The following is an 18682-nucleotide window of genomic DNA, read 5'->3' on the forward strand; positions in this document are numbered from 1 at the left end:
CCTTTACCCTTTCCTGAAGTTTTTATTGTGTGTGTTCTGCTTTGTTTTCTTCCCAAGTGCTTAGACCAGAAATCCTCACAGTACAATGAAGTGGTATGTAAGCTGGTGATGCATAGTTTAAAAAAGTTGCTGTATCTTCTTCTCTTCCTATTTCAGTGTCACAATACACTGCAATGACAGTTCTCTGCACTTTTTTTTTTTTTTTTTTTTTTTTTTTCAGGATCAACATGTTAATACATTGCTTAATTTTATTTACTGAATGAATCTTTATATCTACCCACCTATCCACCTGTCTATCAATCTATTTCACTTCCACTTCCACTATGCAGTGTAACCACAGTATGTCAATAACACCACATACTTTGCTTACAGAAGCAGATCTATGGCTCCTATCCGTATTTTCAAGCAACACCTCTCTCAAGAGCATTTGCTGGTGACCCTACTGCCCTGAATATTATGTCCAAGGGAAAATGGTAAAGCAGAAATATAATTTGTTATGTAATTAACTTAGCAAAATGGGACCAATCTTGGTTGTGATCTTGAGGCTGAAAAATGCAAGTGTGTCACACATCAGTGATGATGCTGATGGTGTGGTTAGAGATCCTCTGTTGTGTAAACATGAAGTAATTTGGGATCTGTTCCAGCTTTCTCTGTGTGTGTGTATTGGGGCACATAGCCTAGCCAGGGAGAGCTTGGATGTCACCTAATACAGATAAGCAAAATAGAAACACTTTATATCAGTGAAGATATATATAGTTACACATGTAATCTCTGCAAGCATGTAACATATGCTTGAGCATTTGTGTATTTGTGAATACACATTCACAAATGTGTATTTGTGAATACACAGAATTTGTGTTGTGCATGAACAGGTGAAAATGGCAAGAAAAGTAGCATAATTCTTTAGGAAGAAAGTGGAAGATGGGTGTGAGGGGAACATATGTACCATGACAACTGTCTGATCTCTAGAAAAGGTGTAGTTTGGACTCAGACTTGTGCTATTTTCCTTGTATCACTGTTGCAGAAGAAATGGGCTATCAAATGAAAAGTGCATTATCTGTTCACTGCTCTAAAAAGTGTTCAGAGCTGGTGCTGGTGTCCTCTCACCACCACTACTTCTGAATCCTTCCTGCTAGGGCCCAAAGGCACCTAAGTATCTCAATGGTACACTTCTGCCCTAAATAATATTTTTGTTTTCCTATGCATTTGGTAAGCAATATTTACCCAGGGATGATACAGCCTTCTTAAAGAGGACCTACAGAAAAGCTGGGGAGGGACTCTTTGTCAGGTACTATAGTAATAAGATGAGGGGTGATGACTTTATACTAAAAGAGTGTAGGTTTAGATTAAATATTAGGAAGAAATTCTTCACTCTGAGGGTGGTGAAACACTAGAACAGGTTGCTCAGAGAAGTTGTGGATGCTCTGTCCCTGGAAGTATTCAGAGAGATTGTATGGGGCTTTGAGCAACCTGGTCTAGTGGGAGGTGTTTGTGGGAGGGTTTGAGCAACCTGGTCTAGTGGGAGGCCCGTGATTGTGGTCATGGTTGCGGCTGTGGGTCATGGGTAGGGAACTGGATGATTTTTAAGGTCTCTATCAACCCAAACAATTCTGTGATTCTGTGAGAAAAAAAAATAAAGGGGACAATTACAGAGGAGGGATAACTAATCAAGCTCATCAGTGTTATGTGGTTCATCTGTGATAGAGTGAAGATGAGAACCCAGACTACAGAAATTTGGTATCCCACCAGGTAAAAGACAACAATAATAGCTATTTTAACTAAAATCTGAAAGTTTATATTTTTATTTTACTTCTCCTCAGAAAAGAAAACTGGCTGTAGATCTGGCAAGAAATACTTCAGCAAATATTACTTTAATTGTCAATGTTGATTCATCCAAAACACATCATGGGAAAGGAAGTATTTGGCTGAATTACTTTCCTCTAGGGCATTCTGAAAACACTGCAAAATCATCAGAATTTTTGGATGCAATGTTTTGAAAATGACAAGTGCTGACTTTATGATTTGAAATAATTTTTTTTTTCCTTCCTTAAAAAAAATCTACTGAATACATCTTAAAATGCCTGAAGGGAAAATAAAATATTGACAAATTAGAGAAACTGTTTTTCAGATATTTGTGATGATATTTTTCTGCAATTTTTGAAAGCTTTATTTAAGATAGGAATATATATATATTTAATTACAATGTTTGTGGAACTGGCAAATTATTTCAATAGCAGGCTGAAACAATCAATAAGAACTAGAGAGGAACAAAATTCAGATCCTTCCTAGCATTTTATGCTAATTTCAGTTGGAGTTAAGGCGGGCTTCTTTTCATGTTAGAGGCCAGCCTAACCCAAATTCATGCTTCAGGTACAAACTCTGAACACAGCTGGACATCCACATAATCTAGAGCCCCATGCCACCAGCCTCATTCCATCACACAAGTCAATGCATGCAGATTGTTTCATCAGTATTTCCAATGAATCAATATTAATTTTAGTTATATTTTGGAAGTATTCCATGGATCAGTTCCAAAGCAAAAAGTTGAGGAGTGCAGCATTACATGTGCAAGTGTGACAAATGGAGTCTGACATGACCAGCAAGAATTAGCTCTGAATAGCCCAGCTTTGTGCACTTTGACAGACTTCCATGACTGCTCTCTGGAGCATGAAATAAGTCTACAGTATGACTGCAGCTCTGCTAACAGTGTGCATGTTTCACCATAATTTCTTTATCATTTGCTGAAAAGAGTGAGAAATTGTGCCTTATTTATGCTTGTTAAAGAAGTAACATGCACTTGTAATTTTTGTAAATATTTGAGGTAAGACAACTTATTTAGAACTTAGAATACAGAAACTGAACTGATCAGAAGTTGTTACACTCCTTGTGAGGAGATTGTCAAAAAAGATTCAATGTTTGGGAATCTATAAATATCAGCTTGAATACCATCTGAGTTCAATTTGTGGATCCTGAGAAGACAACACATTGCCACTGGAAACCAGATCCTTTTCCTGGCTTAATGGTGCAAGTTCTCCAGATGAAAAACTCCTATTGGAGTCATTCTGAGAAACATCTCCTAGAATTTGGTTCCCACCTGCCCGTAAAGCAAATCAAGCATACCAACAATATGAAAATTTACTATCAACAATAAAGTAGAGATTACACCAAGGAAAGAATTGAGCCTTGAAAAACAAGTCAAAAATTCACATTTTATGTTGGCTACGTAGGATTGTAGAGGGAACACAAAGTAAGGGAAAGGGACAGCAGAGATTTAGCATTTAGAGAATAAGGGTTACATTAATCTAACCTTCTTGAAGAATTATTTGTTCTCATATTTATTTCTGGTTAGATTAGAACATATTTTATTTACATTATGACCTGTGCACTGGTTATTACCAATGGTGAGATTCCTGTTTTAAATGAACATAATCAAAATGAGTTAATTAATCTACCATCAGAATATATCTTTGTACAGAAAATATGGAGCAAGTCAAGCTCCATGCAAATGCATGAAGTGCATTAAAGATGATCTCTTCTGAATGTAGTGGATAACCATTTATGGTCAGGTGCAACAATGAAAAGATGTCACAGCTTTACTTAAGCCAATGTGTTTGTTCCTGAGTTACAGCAGGATTTGTACCAGAATCCGGAGTTGTGGAGTACCTGAATTTCATTTCTTCAGGCTTCATGAACAAATGACAGAGGTATGAATGAGAAACTGTATAAATAATTCTGTTTTATAGCTATCTTTGAAAATTTGTGAAAGTAGTTACAGATAATTTGGTACATATAATCTGATCAGGTTTATTAATGAACTCTTGATTTAATATCTCCTGTGACTTGATATGTTTGGTTGTGTATTTTTAAGGTTTCTGCTGAAAAAGGGACCAACACAAAAGACAAAAAAGCCAACAACAGATAAATATTCATACTTATCTGCTTGTTTTATGGGTAAAAAGAATGATTCACTCAGCTTCTGGTCTTGGAGATTATTCTTGCTGTAGAAAAGAAACACTAAAGGTAATTTCATTGCTGGTCTGGGGACTTTCTGGTGAAAAAAGACTTCATGCTTCAACACACTCCACTTCTTTTAAGTCTCTGAACTCAGTTGAAAATAAATTATAAATTGAACAGAAATAAGTATAAAAAGTTTTGAGGCTGCTGTATGTAATTGGTGGAGAACAGGTCACTTTTTGACTTATGTCAGTGAAGGTGTAAGATTTTCAAACATGGGTCTTGTTCTGTGCAGGATTTGGCAGGATCAAAAATCTAGTTTGGTGAAAATACACATAACATTCCTAACCAAAGCCTACGTTTGCCCAGTTTATTCATCAATCAACCAAGGAACACATGTATGCATTTTTACAATTTATTCTTATAAAAGTATCGAATAAGTATTTACAGGGAAGAGAACCCTGCAGAGTTAGTTATTCATTATTTTGGGAGCAAAGAAAAAAAGCAAGCTAAACTATAATTATAACCACAGTGATAATGTATGTAGGAATCCTTCTTAATCCAGGCTAATCTTGTTCCATGTTCTTACCTACAATAAATATCTGAATGATTTTTGACAAGATTCAAAGTTTTGTCAGTTGTTAAGAATTAATTGAAAAAATTACTAGAGCACAGCAGCTATTTCAAAGGGACTGACCCAGAACCAATTAGAATTTTGTAACAATTGACCATTCACCACAAAACAGTTATCATGAGCTTTGGCCTCTGAAGTGTGGTGTTGGGGGTGGGGGAGAATCAGATTAAAGAAACTTTTAAATTTTTTTCCCCTTTAACTAAAATATCGTTAGTAGCAGCTTTCTCAACACAACTATCAATCAACTTATCTGAGTTTTAAAGGCTATGCAGGAACAGCACTACAGAATATAATGGATGATTATCCCCTGGCTTTAGATGATACACAATATAGGTTACTATCTTGAAAAAACAGGTCAGACATAGGAACATTCTTTATCAAATTGCTGTTGACAGCGCAAACAAGAGATTGAAGAATACCACAAAAAGGTTCTTTCATCTAAAGACAACAGAGTTTATAATTGGTCATTCTTTCCTCCTTCATCCTCTCCTTCTCAGCAGAAAAAATAAAAATAAAAAATCCTAATGCAGTTTCTTGAACATGGTCAGCACAAGGGTAGACTGGTATACACTGAGAAACAGATTCAGTGTTCAGTGTTGATGTCCAGATGCCTGGGGAGAGGTATATGGGGGGAAAGCCCACAGCAGTCTTAAATGTTGAAAAAGAATAAAAAGCTAGAACTTTGTGCTGGATATTCAGTCTTCCAGGATGATATATATATATCATATATATTTTAATATTATAATTATATAATTTTATAATATAATATATTTTAATATTATAATTATAATTATATTTATTTATAATTATATAACTATTTAATTATAATACATATTTTTTTAAAAAAAGGGAAAAAAATAAATCAGACATAAATATTTACCAGATACTTCTATAATTTGTGGATTATTTTATATCTTACTTTCAGCCCATAGTAAATATACATGGTAGGCATGTAACTGTACAAATATGTCTTATCACATCATATATTTCACTCAATACTTTCTATACGTATGCATATAGGTGTAAAACAAAGATATCAGATTGAAAGGAATGTTAGATTTAAATATTTAATGTTGAAGGCTTTTTCCAGAGGACCACTGTGTTTAAAATGAAAAAGTGTTATCTGATAGGCTGCATTTCTGTATGTTTCAGGCTCTTACATTTCACCCAGTCACCTCTCATTTAAGTTGCCTTGGGCTGGTTAAGGCATATTTCCATGCAAAATTTGCAAACTTATTTGGAAAATACCAGAGCTGGAAAAATTACTATTCTCTTTGGTGTTCTTCTGTGGCAGTTAATCTTTCATGAAGAATGACTAAAAAAAAAAAAAAAAAAAAAAAGATCAGAGCAATTAAATCACTGTCCTGCAAACACTTATGCTTTTGCTTACCCTGACACATGTGAGTAGCTCCACTGAACTCAATATAAAGGGAAATCAATAGAACTGCTCATGTGTATCAAGTTAAATATATGAATAAGTGTTTCTAGATTTGTAGCTTTGAAAAAGTCTACAGTAAGATTTTTACAGATTTTATAAATGAACTTTGTCCTGAAGAAGAATATTCATCAAGGAGGTTCGTAACATGAATAAACTTATCCAACCATTATTCTACAATAATACCTAGCTCAGTTCATGTTTCTTCAGCTCTGGCTAAGCATTATGACTGGAAATAACAGAAAAAAAATCCTCCAAACTTCACAAGATAAAGCTTCATATGAATCCCCTATGCCAGCTTCCTAAGAGGAAGAAAAGAAAAAAAAAAAAAAAGAAGAAGAAAGAAAACAACAACCACAATTACTAAGTGTCTGCAATAAAGTCAAAGCCTTTATGATTTTTTTAAATATTTAAATAGTCCCAAATCCCTCTCCAGGGACTGAAAAGTATTAGTACTACTATATAATAAAAACAGAGAATTCTCAGCCTGTTGAAGGATATTGTATGAAGTCTTCACGGTAAATCAGCACAGCTTTGTCAGAGGTTGCTACTGTGAAATAACTGAAGAAAGTTTGTGACAAAACAGAGTCTAAAGGTGTTTTTTTATTAAAAAAAAAAAATTAATTTTCATGAAATTTGTGAGCTATGTTATGTCTTGTTTTGTTGTATATGATTTTGAATAAAAATCATTCTAGAAGAGTAAAAAATCATTCCTATACAATTCAGGGAGTTCAAAGCTAGGAAAGGACATGGTCTCCTCTGAAGAAAACATTTTGTCGATGCATATAGACATACGCTGCCCTGAACCCCTACTGGATCAGGGAAAAATAACTGCAGAACAAGGATATCTTGGCTTCCCTGTTTATGTGAAGACTCTGTGTGGGAGTCTCACTTAAGTTTGGTTTCTAGATGACTGTAATTCCAGTCACTTCAGTGGATTTATTTCCAATTCATTTAATGTCATTGTGAAAAGAAGCAGACACAAAGTTTGCTTTGGCGCTGCACATCGTGTTGCGTCACTGTCTAGCAAGCTTCCCATTGCACATTTTTTCAAATGGATGCATCTGCCAGCCCAATACAAACAAAAATAACTTGCATGTGTCTTACTTTAAAGCTGAATGAGAAACGTGATGCCATGTCTATGTTGTTCATTCACCAGTTAAAACCCTAATGTCTTATTAAAGACATCAGAGAAAGTGTGCATGTTTTTTCTTTCCTTCCTAATGCATAAAGGATGGGGTCAATTCCTAAGCAGCTTCCATTCAGAGAGCTTTTAGGAGAAGATCCTTTACTTTTGCATGGACTTGAGACTATTTTGTGCAACTTTGTCATATTCTTCTATATAACATGCTCAATCTTGCAACCATATCTGGCCTTATTTTCCTTGTCACAACTCAATGGTAGCTAATGAGACAAATCTTGAAAGTCTCAGTTCACATGAATCTAGAATATCTGTGAGGCTTCAGGGGCTGCACAGTCTCTTTAGAGATCTTCCTATGACTTGGATGTTCATTTCCCCCTCTCTTTTTATTTAATCCGATTCATTCATTTAACCCTAGACTAAATGTTCATTTTTGTGTTGCTCTGCTCTTCCTGTGTATTAAAGCCATTAGATGAGAGCACTTTGACTCTCCACATTGACTCCAAATCAAGCTTTTGAGAAAAAGTCCTTTTGTGTCCCAGTGTTGAATGCAAAGCTCGGTTTACAAAGTTCCCTGGTTTTGCTCTTGCTCTATTTAATGCAATGTTAGTCCTGTCCTGAGCTCACTCTCCCTCTGTGTGCACTGGACTGTGCCCTCCCAGGCAGGCAAGTAGTCACTTCCATACAAATGTTTCAACTGGAAAATTGACTCAAAACTCAACCTACCACAATAAAGTGGGTTTTGTTTGGTTAATTTGTCTTCTGTGGTGATGTCAGTGAAGTGATAGCTTGGTGGCCAGTACCATTTCTATCTATCTTTCTCTTAATATTTTGTTCTTTGTTCTTTGAAAGAACATTTATAAATAACTCAAAAATTAACAACAAAATGTTTTCTATGGCTCACAGGTCATATTACTCATGGAAGATGTTTCAAATGACAGCTGCTGCTGCTATTTTATCTATTTACTTATTTATTTTTGTTTGTTTGTTTATTTTTGTTTTTAGAAAAAGTACAGTGATATGTTTTTATTATGTCATATCTAAAGACTCTAGCCATCCCAAGGGATCCATTGTGGGGCTTCGTGCTCACAGTATAAAACAGATTTTACAGTTCATCACTGTTGATCTAGATAAGTGAGACAAATAGTGTATTTACTTTATTCTGTAGGGGAGGTGGGGAAAAAAGAAAAATTCTGCCAAATCTGGGAATTGAAGTGAGCCTTGTGAAAAACATGAAGTGCCTTGATCTCCAGCCCACCCTCATCCTTATGTTTGCCATTTATAGGTGGGTTTTTGCTTTTCATGAATTCAAGAGAATACTCTTCGTTTGGGATTTCAATCCTCTTTCACCTACTTTTTGCTGTAACTTATTATTTGGCAGAAAGCTTAAAGGATGTGATGGTTTGTGTATTACTATTTCATCTGACATTGTTCCTCCTTCTCGTTGTGTCACTATATCACACACTGAATCAAGGAGAAGATAAGAATGTGAAGGAAAATGAGATTGTTTATTCATAACAGAAAAGTTACAGGCTTTGTCTCAAATTATCACAAACACATCTACCTAACAACATTTCCCTTTTTTTTTTTTTTTTCAGCCAAGACTATTTTACCATCTTCATCAACTTTTCTCAATGACAGACCTCCCATCTATAATAATGACCTTAATATCAAGAGCAGAAGTGAATGAAATATATATTTCTTACTGTGTTATGCTAAGGAAGTAACAAAATAGACAAGGCTCATGAGTTGATTCAACTTGTAGCTGCTGTTACTACTTTCTCTTTTACAGTGTTCTTTTTTTTTTTTTTTATTGTGATTAATATGGAGTTTATACAATTTAGCAGTATGTGATAGAATTTTTATTCCCACCTGGCTGTTTATGCAGGTTTGTGTTAAGGGATGAAGATGTAATGTATTTTATCACAATGTCCTCTTGATGTATTTCCAGTTGTAACAGAGGGCAACTCACAAATAACTTGAGTGTATAAAACCTTTTTTTCCGTTAAGTTGAATGTTTAGAGAGATTGTGATTTCCTTAATATTTGCTGTAAGAAATCTCCTATTCCCATCTGAATAAGCAGTGTTGGAGGTTTTTGGTTCATGAGTTGTGTTCAGTCCACGTGTACACAATAATTCTCCATGGGGGCTGTGCTAATCAGTGGTCATTACTCAGGTGAATAAAGAATTACTGAACCTATTGCTGTATATGCCAGAGAATATTTATGAACAGGAAATTTGGCTCCCACAGGCATTTATGGAGAGCCTCAGTCTTTGTTTTCCTAGTGTCTCTGCTCATGAAACTCAAAGGTATACATGTACATTGATTTCTGGATGTAAGTGTATACGAATTTCTTACAATGTGAGTGAAGTCACTGCATTGGCTGTAGTGCCATAGTATAGCAATGAAGAACCAGCTTGGATCATCAACTACAGAGGAAACATTGCTTCTGGAGAGGTTGTAGAGGACCCATATATTTTGATCATACCAATACCCTTGTGAATGGTAAGCTAATTCAGAACCAAAGGAAATGGTAAGAGAAAAATATTGAAATGCCACTGCTAAAGAAAGGTGATTTGGGATGTAGTGTGCAGTTATGGACCTGCATGGGAGAAAGAAAGGGCAGGAGCACATATGGCCAATCTGGTAGTTAGAAAATGACATGACATATAGATTATATTCAATAACACAATGATTTCCAGGTGACTCTATTAAACAATTTGATGCTGAATTATGATTTCCTGTATTCTCCCCTAAGACAGTGAATTTTCTGCATTATAAATAACAGCAGAGGGGTCTGTAACTTCCTTCTTATGTCTGATAAAGATAAAATGAGGAACTTGGGTGAATAACTTTGAGGAAAACATTTATTCCTTCCAACTTAGATTTCTGCAGAAAGAAAGAAAAAAAAAAAAAAAGAAAAAAAAAAAAAAAAGAAAAGTATTTTAGCACTTTCATTCCTGAGAAACTCTTGCTTCCATAAATAAAACTGATATTTAAAGTTTGGTATGCCACTGATATAAACTGTGAAATTATTATCTTAGAAATGCAATTTCACAAAGTGGCTCAGCTGCATTTTCAACACCCAAATCCTGTGGGGAACTTTTGTTTGTTTGTTTGCTTGCTTAGCGCAGTGGGCAATAATTGTAGGTATTATGATAACATAAATAAAACAAATTATAGATTTATCATATCGTAGTTATGAACTCTACTTCTGGATATATTCAGGCCATTTGGCATCATGTCTAGGCTGAGGGGTTTGCTGGAAATTAGGACACTTCTAAAAAGGTTTAGTGGTCTTCAATGATGCAGCAGTTTAATGAAGTAAAATATTTTATTAATTAGAAAAAAAAAAAATCAACCCAGGACTTATGTATAAGAAAATTTGACTTCACCCTCCAGTCAATTACTTCTTGCGTAAATGAGAGCAGAGTTTGGGGATTAGTGCAGCTGTAGTTCTTCTTGTCCTTGGGGCAGTTCTCCAAGGTGATGTGGAGCAGGAACACTCCTCTCACACTCCTCGTTCTGAGGGGAGCAGCTGAAACAACCATGCTGAATTGCTGATGAGAAATCAAATGTTGAACAGTTGCAAATAATCTTGATGTGCTTCTCTGAGTCTTTTTGAGCTTGTGGCTTTCTAGCTGCTCAGACTACCCTGTTGCTGGAAACTTCAATGACTAGGAAGGTGGCAGGGACTTTCCTTGCAGAGAAATGTCCATTGGCAAGCTACTTCTTTCAGTCGATCTAGAAAACCACCCTTTGGTGAGTTGAACACAGGGTGAATTCAAGCACAGATGAAGGCAATGTAGAATAACTGACCATATTTTTATATGATATTACTAGTTTCCAATTTTCCTGAAAGCTTCAGAACTATGAAGAGCTTGAGCTCTCAAACTGGTGTATAGGCACCAGCAGAGAGAACCTCAGGTTCTCTGTAATATTATAGTTTGAACTAGCATCATTATATTCTGGATTATTCATTATCTTTTTAGTAAATGAATTTCATGCCAATAGACTTTAGTGTACAGTTTAAAAAGAAAAGAAAAAAAAAGAACAAACAAAACCAAAAACTCCTCAGTTAGGTTTTTGATGTGGATGAAATATTGGGAATCTTCATATTAGGAAAATAGCCAATTAAAGTCTCCTTCTTCCCCTTTTACCTTATTTGGCTCACTGTGCATAAAAAGTCATCTGATACTCAAATCTAGAAACTTTGGCTATTGTTTGCTTTTCTGGTGGGATTAGCGTGTGCCTCAGAGATCTGAGAAAGGATTCAATAAAATCAGTAGAACTAAATATCCCCTGGTATTTTAATCTAGCTGTGGTGACCAGTTTGTGGAGTTCAAGGTCCAAATTCTGCTTCTTAGGGGCAACTTAGTTAAGTAATTCCTGTGTGAATGAGGAGGAAGAATGTGCTCCTGTTGTATTCTCTCCTTTTCAAAGATAAATGTCTAAATCATCCTCATTCCTGCTAGAAGCTGGCAAAGCAGGTGGGTAATTCACTTTCCCTTGTTTTCTTCCCTTCTTGCTTTCTGAAGCTCAAGATCATCAGGTTTCCTGACCATTTCTGAGGAAAAAATTTCCCAAAAAGCAAATGCAAGCTATGAGACCAGAGCAACACTCGGAGATGCAGTGAGAAAAAGACCACGCCTTCCTAATGAGCTTCCATTAATGGATAATTTATAGTGCAGATAATGAAAGTATTGATCGGGGCTCTTTAACTTTGAAATATTACATTTAGCTCAAGGCCATAAAGATTGTTTATTGTAGTGGTGATAATGACACTCTGTGGAAGCAGGAAAGCTTGTTGACATCTATGAGTTTCCACAAAAAATAGGGGAGAAGTTCTGAAAGGTCATCAAGGTCTGGAGGACTGGGGATTATTTTCACAAGAGAATACTGATGGTAATTCTATAGAAATTGCTTATTTGATCCTGATTAGGGACAAAAAGGGGAGCTGATAAGTATGGCATACCTAAGCATTGAGGTCATATGTGAAGGTACAAATATGCTCTGGTGAAGACTGGCATCTCATTTGGAAGAATCTTTTCCATTTGCAAAGTATCCTGATATGGAAATGAACATTAAAATCTGGGGTCCCTGGATCTGGAGTCTTTAGAGCCCAACCCCCTTACATGTAAGCAGACAGCTGGCTCTGTTGGGCATTAGCATTTACCTTCACTGTTTGACAGGTACAAAAATGGGGGGATGTCATTTATGTAAGCTCAAATGCAGGCAGCTGTTTTTGGCAAACAGAATCCTTCTGCTTCTGCTTGCCAAAGAGCATGAATATTTCTCTGAATTATCTATAAAGGGTGCTGGGAAAGTGCATCCACTGGTGTTTGTAAAATTATATGAAATTTAAACAGATATGCTATGAGTATAGTTGGCATTGAACAGAAATGTTTCTATTAAACTTAATTGATGTTTTCAGAAGATATATTTGAATTCTCAATATTTTCCCTAAATTACATACAGCCTAATAATCAGTGTTTTTCCACCACCTCCAATACACTCAACAGCCTGTTGCAGACAGTGTATGAAATGGTGCAGCACCTGACGTTACTGCAGTCCCCTACTGGTGGAGTAAACTGGAGCAGACTGTACACAGATAGGGATTGTGCTGGCTGTAAACTGGGAATTGCTAGATTTATTTCCATCATGCAGTCTCCTAAAGTTTTGATATCTTCATCAAACTAATGAACACAAAAGTGACAGACGTATTGGTTCACTAATATTAGGTTACCAGTCTTTTCCTTAAGTCCCCATTAATGCTTCTTCCTTTGCCTGCTAATGCTAGGATAACAGATAGCAGCCAGACTTTCTGGCTCTACCTTGTGCAAAACTTCTAAACATTGGGCCATTTTTGTCTCCCACTGCACTTTGCTATAAAACCACAAGGTTAACACGACCTTCTGGCCCATTCCATTTTGTGTCTTGTTTTGAGTCAAGCTTTGTTAGGGACAAAAATCTATGTTATATTCCATCTGATCAAAGTACTTCAGATGAAGACATGCCATCTGTATTCATTTAGTGATATCTAAGACTATAGAGCATTACAGTGGTATTTTGTACTTAGTATTGATTGACTTCATTTGTAGCTATTACAGACACCGGACACTGTTCACTTTTAAACCTGAGCGTCAGATTTCCCATCTACGATCTCCAGGCACTCTCTTCCCACTCCCTTGCTTCCATAGCAGCTTTCAAAGGCTCTGTTTGAAAAAGCTTTCTTTAAAATAATTGAAATAGTGTAGCATGTTATACATTTCATTCTTGTCACAATTTTTTATACTGTTATATTTGTTAAATGTCCTAATGCCCCTGTGGAGGAAAGGTGCTCAAATCTATAATTTACTCCATATCTACCAGATGACTCTGTTTGCACTTTGTTGCTATTATTACTAGTAGTTGTAGTTTTTGCATCACTACAAAGTGTTGTTACAGATCAGATCTCTATTAGCTAAGCACTGCATTTTTCTGTTCTTGTTTAGCTCCTCCTTCAGAGTTGGCAGCATGACCATATCTACTTACATCTTTGTATACATGTAAGTGGGTTCTCAAAGCCATCTTCACTGGCAAATTTTCATATGAGTTCTGGCCACGGTAATCCATGTCAGAGGTAAAGAAAAAGATAATAGCTTCACACTTTACAGCTAGGCAGACCTGAACATCGGATACTTTCATCAGATGGGGATTTTGAACTTGGGCATATCAGCTAAAAATTTGATCTGTTTTCCTGGTTATACCTAAGAAGATGAAACCAACTGGTTGTGTTAAAAAAATATAAAATTAATCAAAAGTTATTATTGGAGTTTATTGCTGCTGCCTGTTACCTTTAGGAGAACACTCTGCAAAGGTTAATCAGAAATTGGCCTGGCAAAGAACAAACCCAGGTATAGATAAGTGGATAGGTTTATTCCTGTTCAAAAAACAAAAACAGCCAAAAAAAAACCAAAACAAAAAATCACCCACATTGGGAGAAAAGAAGTGTTAGGTCCAAAAGCACCTATCTAAAGTGTCAAAATAATATGATAAATCTAGCATAAAAGCTGAGAAATGACAGTGTCTCTGTAATTCCAGACAGGATTTCTAGCATTGACACTGGGGGGGTCCACAATACCTGAACCAGCAAAGGCTTGGAAGTTGTTACAGCAGGAAGTGTTTTATAAAACCAAAGGAAAACATAATTCCCAACAGTAACAGGAACAAACGGATGGTCTCAAAACACTCAGCACATTAACTCCCAATTCCAAATCAGTGAAAGGAATACAGGATTCCACACCCTCCTCTCTATCCTTACTTTTGGGAATAATAGCTATTTCATTCATCTTCCCCTTGTCGTGCTCAAGTACCCACATGCACATCACAAGGTGCAGTGCTCTATAGCTGAGGTGTGGAGAAAGGGAGTAAGGCAAGGAGCAGAGAACAGTTTGGAAAACTCTTTGATGGTGGTGAACTCATACACTGATACACACACTAGGTTGGATTTTTATTTTTAGGTTTTGAAGCAACCGGAGTAAATGAAAACTCCCTGTTATGACAGCAGAAGTGGAAAGGGTCTGTGCTTGCGGCCTCTTCTTGCCCTCTGGGCTAGCCTTGCTTTTCCTCCCATGAGAGGAACTCCTGCTGTTACCAATCCTCTTTTTAACTGATTTTGCTGAGCAGCCTCAAGTCAGAACTGTTTCCTTCAGCAGAAGGGAGAGCACTACCACGCTTATAAATCTGCTACCTCTAATACAACTCTGGGCAGTTACTTCTGGAGCATCTGTAGAAGAGCCCATCGAAAAATGAGCAGCGGATGTTGTGCACAAAGTATGCTTCCAGCACTGGCTCCTTGCTGCTATTCATGGCTGATTAAAAACCCGCTGGAGTATGAAGTAGAAATGGCAAGTTCTCCATTTGAAAGGCTTGAATGAACTTCAGGCTTAAACAGCTTAATTTTCAGAAAAAGATGAAAAATCAACTGAAAGATTTAGTGAAGATTTGATTTATTAATTATCATGCACCTGGACTGTAAAATGAAATTTAGTGCAGGCAGCAACCAGATGCTTCCGCTGGGTGAGCTGTCTAGGTAAAAGTTGTATCTTTGTAACAGAGAGCAGATTTTGTACTCACTGCTACTCTTTAAGGGGGATGGTAAGTAAGAGGATGACTTTACAGCAATAAGTCATTGCTATGAGTATGCATTTTAAAAACATTTAACACAGTAATGACAAAAACAAGAACCAGATCTTCACATACTAGTGAAAATATTAATTTTACCCCTAGGTGTGCTGCATCATTCTGTAAAGAATAAAAGTGCATAGGGAAGATTTGCAAGAGACTGTTCTCTGCAAAAATACAAAATTTATCAAGGGATATCCAATAGCAATCAAGCCTTTATTTGATACCATTGATTTCAGTAAGACTTAAGTCACTGCACATATGTAAAGGTCTTCCTGGACAGATGAGACTCTAGACTTGAGGTTCAACTAAAAATAGCACTCAACAAGTGGTCTGACATTGAAAGAATAAATCAAATTATGTGTATCTTATTGGGGGGATTCAGTAGTGATATTTTGCAGGCAAATGTCTTTGAGATTCATACAAACCACATACAGCTGTGAAACTAGGCTCCATTTCTGTTGTAAGTTTTTACCCTTCTCTCTCTCCCTCTCTCTCTTTTTTTTTTTTTTTTTTTTTTTTTTTTTTAACCTGAATGGATAACTCTTCATTTCTATGTAGTGATGTTTTGCACAAGGAGTAAAAATTATAGTTAAAAATCTGGAGAAGATAATAGAAAGTGCCTGGGGAAAAACAAAACAAAACAAAACACGACACAACACAACACAACACAAAATGATGAATTGCAAATTTGAGTCCATATTAACAAATAAAGCATGCTAGAAAAACAAGCAGCTACAATTCTCATATACAGGGGAGTACTGAAATAATGATGTGATTGCACACTATGTGTGCTCATACTTCCTTTCTGTTGACCATGAAGAAAAGACCTCTAACAAAAGTCTTAAAAAGAGACAGCTGCCCCATTGCTGAGGCTGGATCATTCAGCAAAATATAAAACTCAAACAAGTTGTCTTCTCAAGAATCATCTTCTCAGAAAACATCAACAAGATGATCAAGATCTGGGTAGTGACTTGGAGTGGGAATAAGAGCTGAAAACTTTGTGTTGTGAGTGAGATGGTAAAATGAAGAGTGTATGTTCTGCCAGTTTACACAATCTTGGGATAACTCTTGTGACTTCTGGAAGACATGAAAGCTGACATTACCATTTAAAAAATATTTTTATTTTAAACATGCAACTCTGAGGATGCAAATTAGGAAATAATTTGTGAACAACTTTTTTTTTTTTTTCCTTCTTTATGTATGTATATATGTATATACATATAAAGGGAAAATTTATTTGTGGAACAAGCTGAGTGCACTGCTGGGTGGTTAGGACTCCATGATAGCACAGAGTGCAGTCTGTGCAGTAGATTTGCCCGGTACTTTTACATTCTTCAGACTTTACATCTAAGGAGATGATTGGGATCTAGTGTTTCTCCTCAAGAAACTTTCCAGAGGCCTTTTATATCCATGGTCTGTATGATTTCAGTGCAGTTTCAGAGTAGTTTAAATATCTGGGAAGGGCTGGTTAAAGTATGGGGTCATGTTCAAGGTATCTCCAAATAGGAGATGGTCATCTGCAAAGATTCAAGCACACGGAATTGCCCTTTAGAGTTTTTTTCCACAATGTGTACAAGGTGATTGATAAAATGTCAAATAAATCATGTGTTATAAAAATAAAATAGAAAAAAAAATAGAATAAAATAAAATTTCATATTGTGTGACTGTAATAAGTAAGGTTCAAAAAAAGTATCTGAATTAAGACTAGAGAAAAAATGTTATTGGAAATGATGTTGTTCTGTTAAAATCTACTGAGCTGGTTAATGTTCTGTAATTCTGTCAGTATCAACTGAGGAGCTAGGCCTTGGAGTCATAACCAAGTCCCCTGGTCCTCAGTGTTAAAACCTAGCAGCCTTGTTTACAAAGGCTTTTTCACAGATCTTAGCAGAGATGGAACTGGGCCATGAGTACTTTGGTTGTTGTGGTAGATATATTGTTATGGTAAGATGCGATATTTCTATGTTCCTGTGGTGTGAGGTATGTGTGAGTAGATATTAAAGTGCCAGACAAATAACAAGTCTGTTTCTCATAGTTCTAGTATGTTTGTATAAAACATTTGTGCACAGTGTGAGGAACAACACAGAGCAACCTCTGAATCTTTTAGAGATTATCACCTCTTGGAACAGCAAAACTGACTGGAAAGAATAGTTTTTGGCATGAAATACCTTAATTTTGAGTCTGATTCTCATCTTTGTCTAGTTCCTGCAATGAAACTTCACTGTTGTGTTTGTCATCATTCTACATTTATATTGATAAGAAATTAGGGAGGAATTCTTTGTATTGTGCCCAGAACTGCATGATTGCATGCTTCATCATACAGCCTACAAGAGGAAGTTGAAGATGTTTTATAATATAGGCAGATAATATGGTTAGAAATGTTAATATGTGGCTCTGAGAAGAAAACAGGGTTAAAGACTAGAAGTAATTCTCTCTGTGTCCAGCAAGTTTGTTCTGTGCTGTTGACCTACCTGAAAATGTAGTTGAACCAAGTGGTGGTTGAAACAAACAAACAAAACAAAACAAAACAAACAAACAAACAAACAAAAAACAGAACCCAGAGAAAATTGCATATTGTTTAGATAATGGAAAGAGGTCATCAGCTTTCACTTCAATGTTATTGTTTGTCATCATTGAGGGATCCTTAAGGATCCATCTGAGAACCAGTTTTCCAGCAAAATGAGAAATGAGTGCAATTAAAAAATGGAAGTAGATGATTGCCTGTATGTTAAAAATCAAAAGGAAATTGAGAACCTTCTCTTTGAGTAATAACAAATATTTTGGCCAGAAGCATGGTATTTTGCTTGGAGGAGACAGAAAGCCACTTCATCAATATTAGCTCAGTGCAGTTTTTTTGGCAAGGACCTAATGAGCTATCAACTGTTATCTGCCTGGGGGGAAGGAAAAATTCCTCTTAGGAAACAAGTTGGTCCCTACATTGCCATAATACACATCCTCTGCTTCTGACCTGTTTTCCACGTTTTCGCCTATTGACTAGTTAGTAATTGAGATGTGTGTAATAGGGTAATATTCAGCCATGAACTTCAGGCTTTTTCACCAGTTCAACTGTTTGCATTCTGAGCCTGGTTCTTAGAGGCACTTCTTTTGTACTGACACATGTAGATAAATGACCCTTAGCACTGGAGGGAAGGGAGTTACAAATAGCGCTCTTTAAAAATCTGGCCACACACTCATTATATTCACTGTACTCGGCATCATGTCACTTGTGATCTAGTGGGCTCCATTCAACTTCCATCCTTAGGCTTGTGTGTGAAGAATCACTGTGATTGTTTCTAATACTGTGGCAGGAACAGATGGCAACCATATTTTAAAGAGCTAAAAATATGGAAG

The 18682-nt window shown here is 36.2% G+C and overlaps 1 long non-coding RNA gene across 1 annotated transcript; it reads left to right on the top strand.

Annotated features, from left to right (window-relative positions):
• Positions 1–1661: 1661 nt before the first annotated feature.
• LOC311436470 lies at positions 1662–9374 on the top strand. The gene is made up of 3 exons (XR_014692881.1): positions 1662–1749; positions 3629–3704; positions 8763–9374. It is a non-coding gene; the product is annotated as an uncharacterized lncRNA (long non-coding RNA).
• The last annotated feature ends 9308 nt before the right edge of the window (positions 9375–18682 follow it).

The sequence above is a fragment of the Aythya ferina genome (genome assembly GCF_964211825.1).
Source record: "Aythya ferina genome assembly, chromosome: 4".
Lineage (NCBI taxonomy): Eukaryota > Metazoa > Chordata > Aves > Anseriformes > Anatidae > Aythya > Aythya ferina.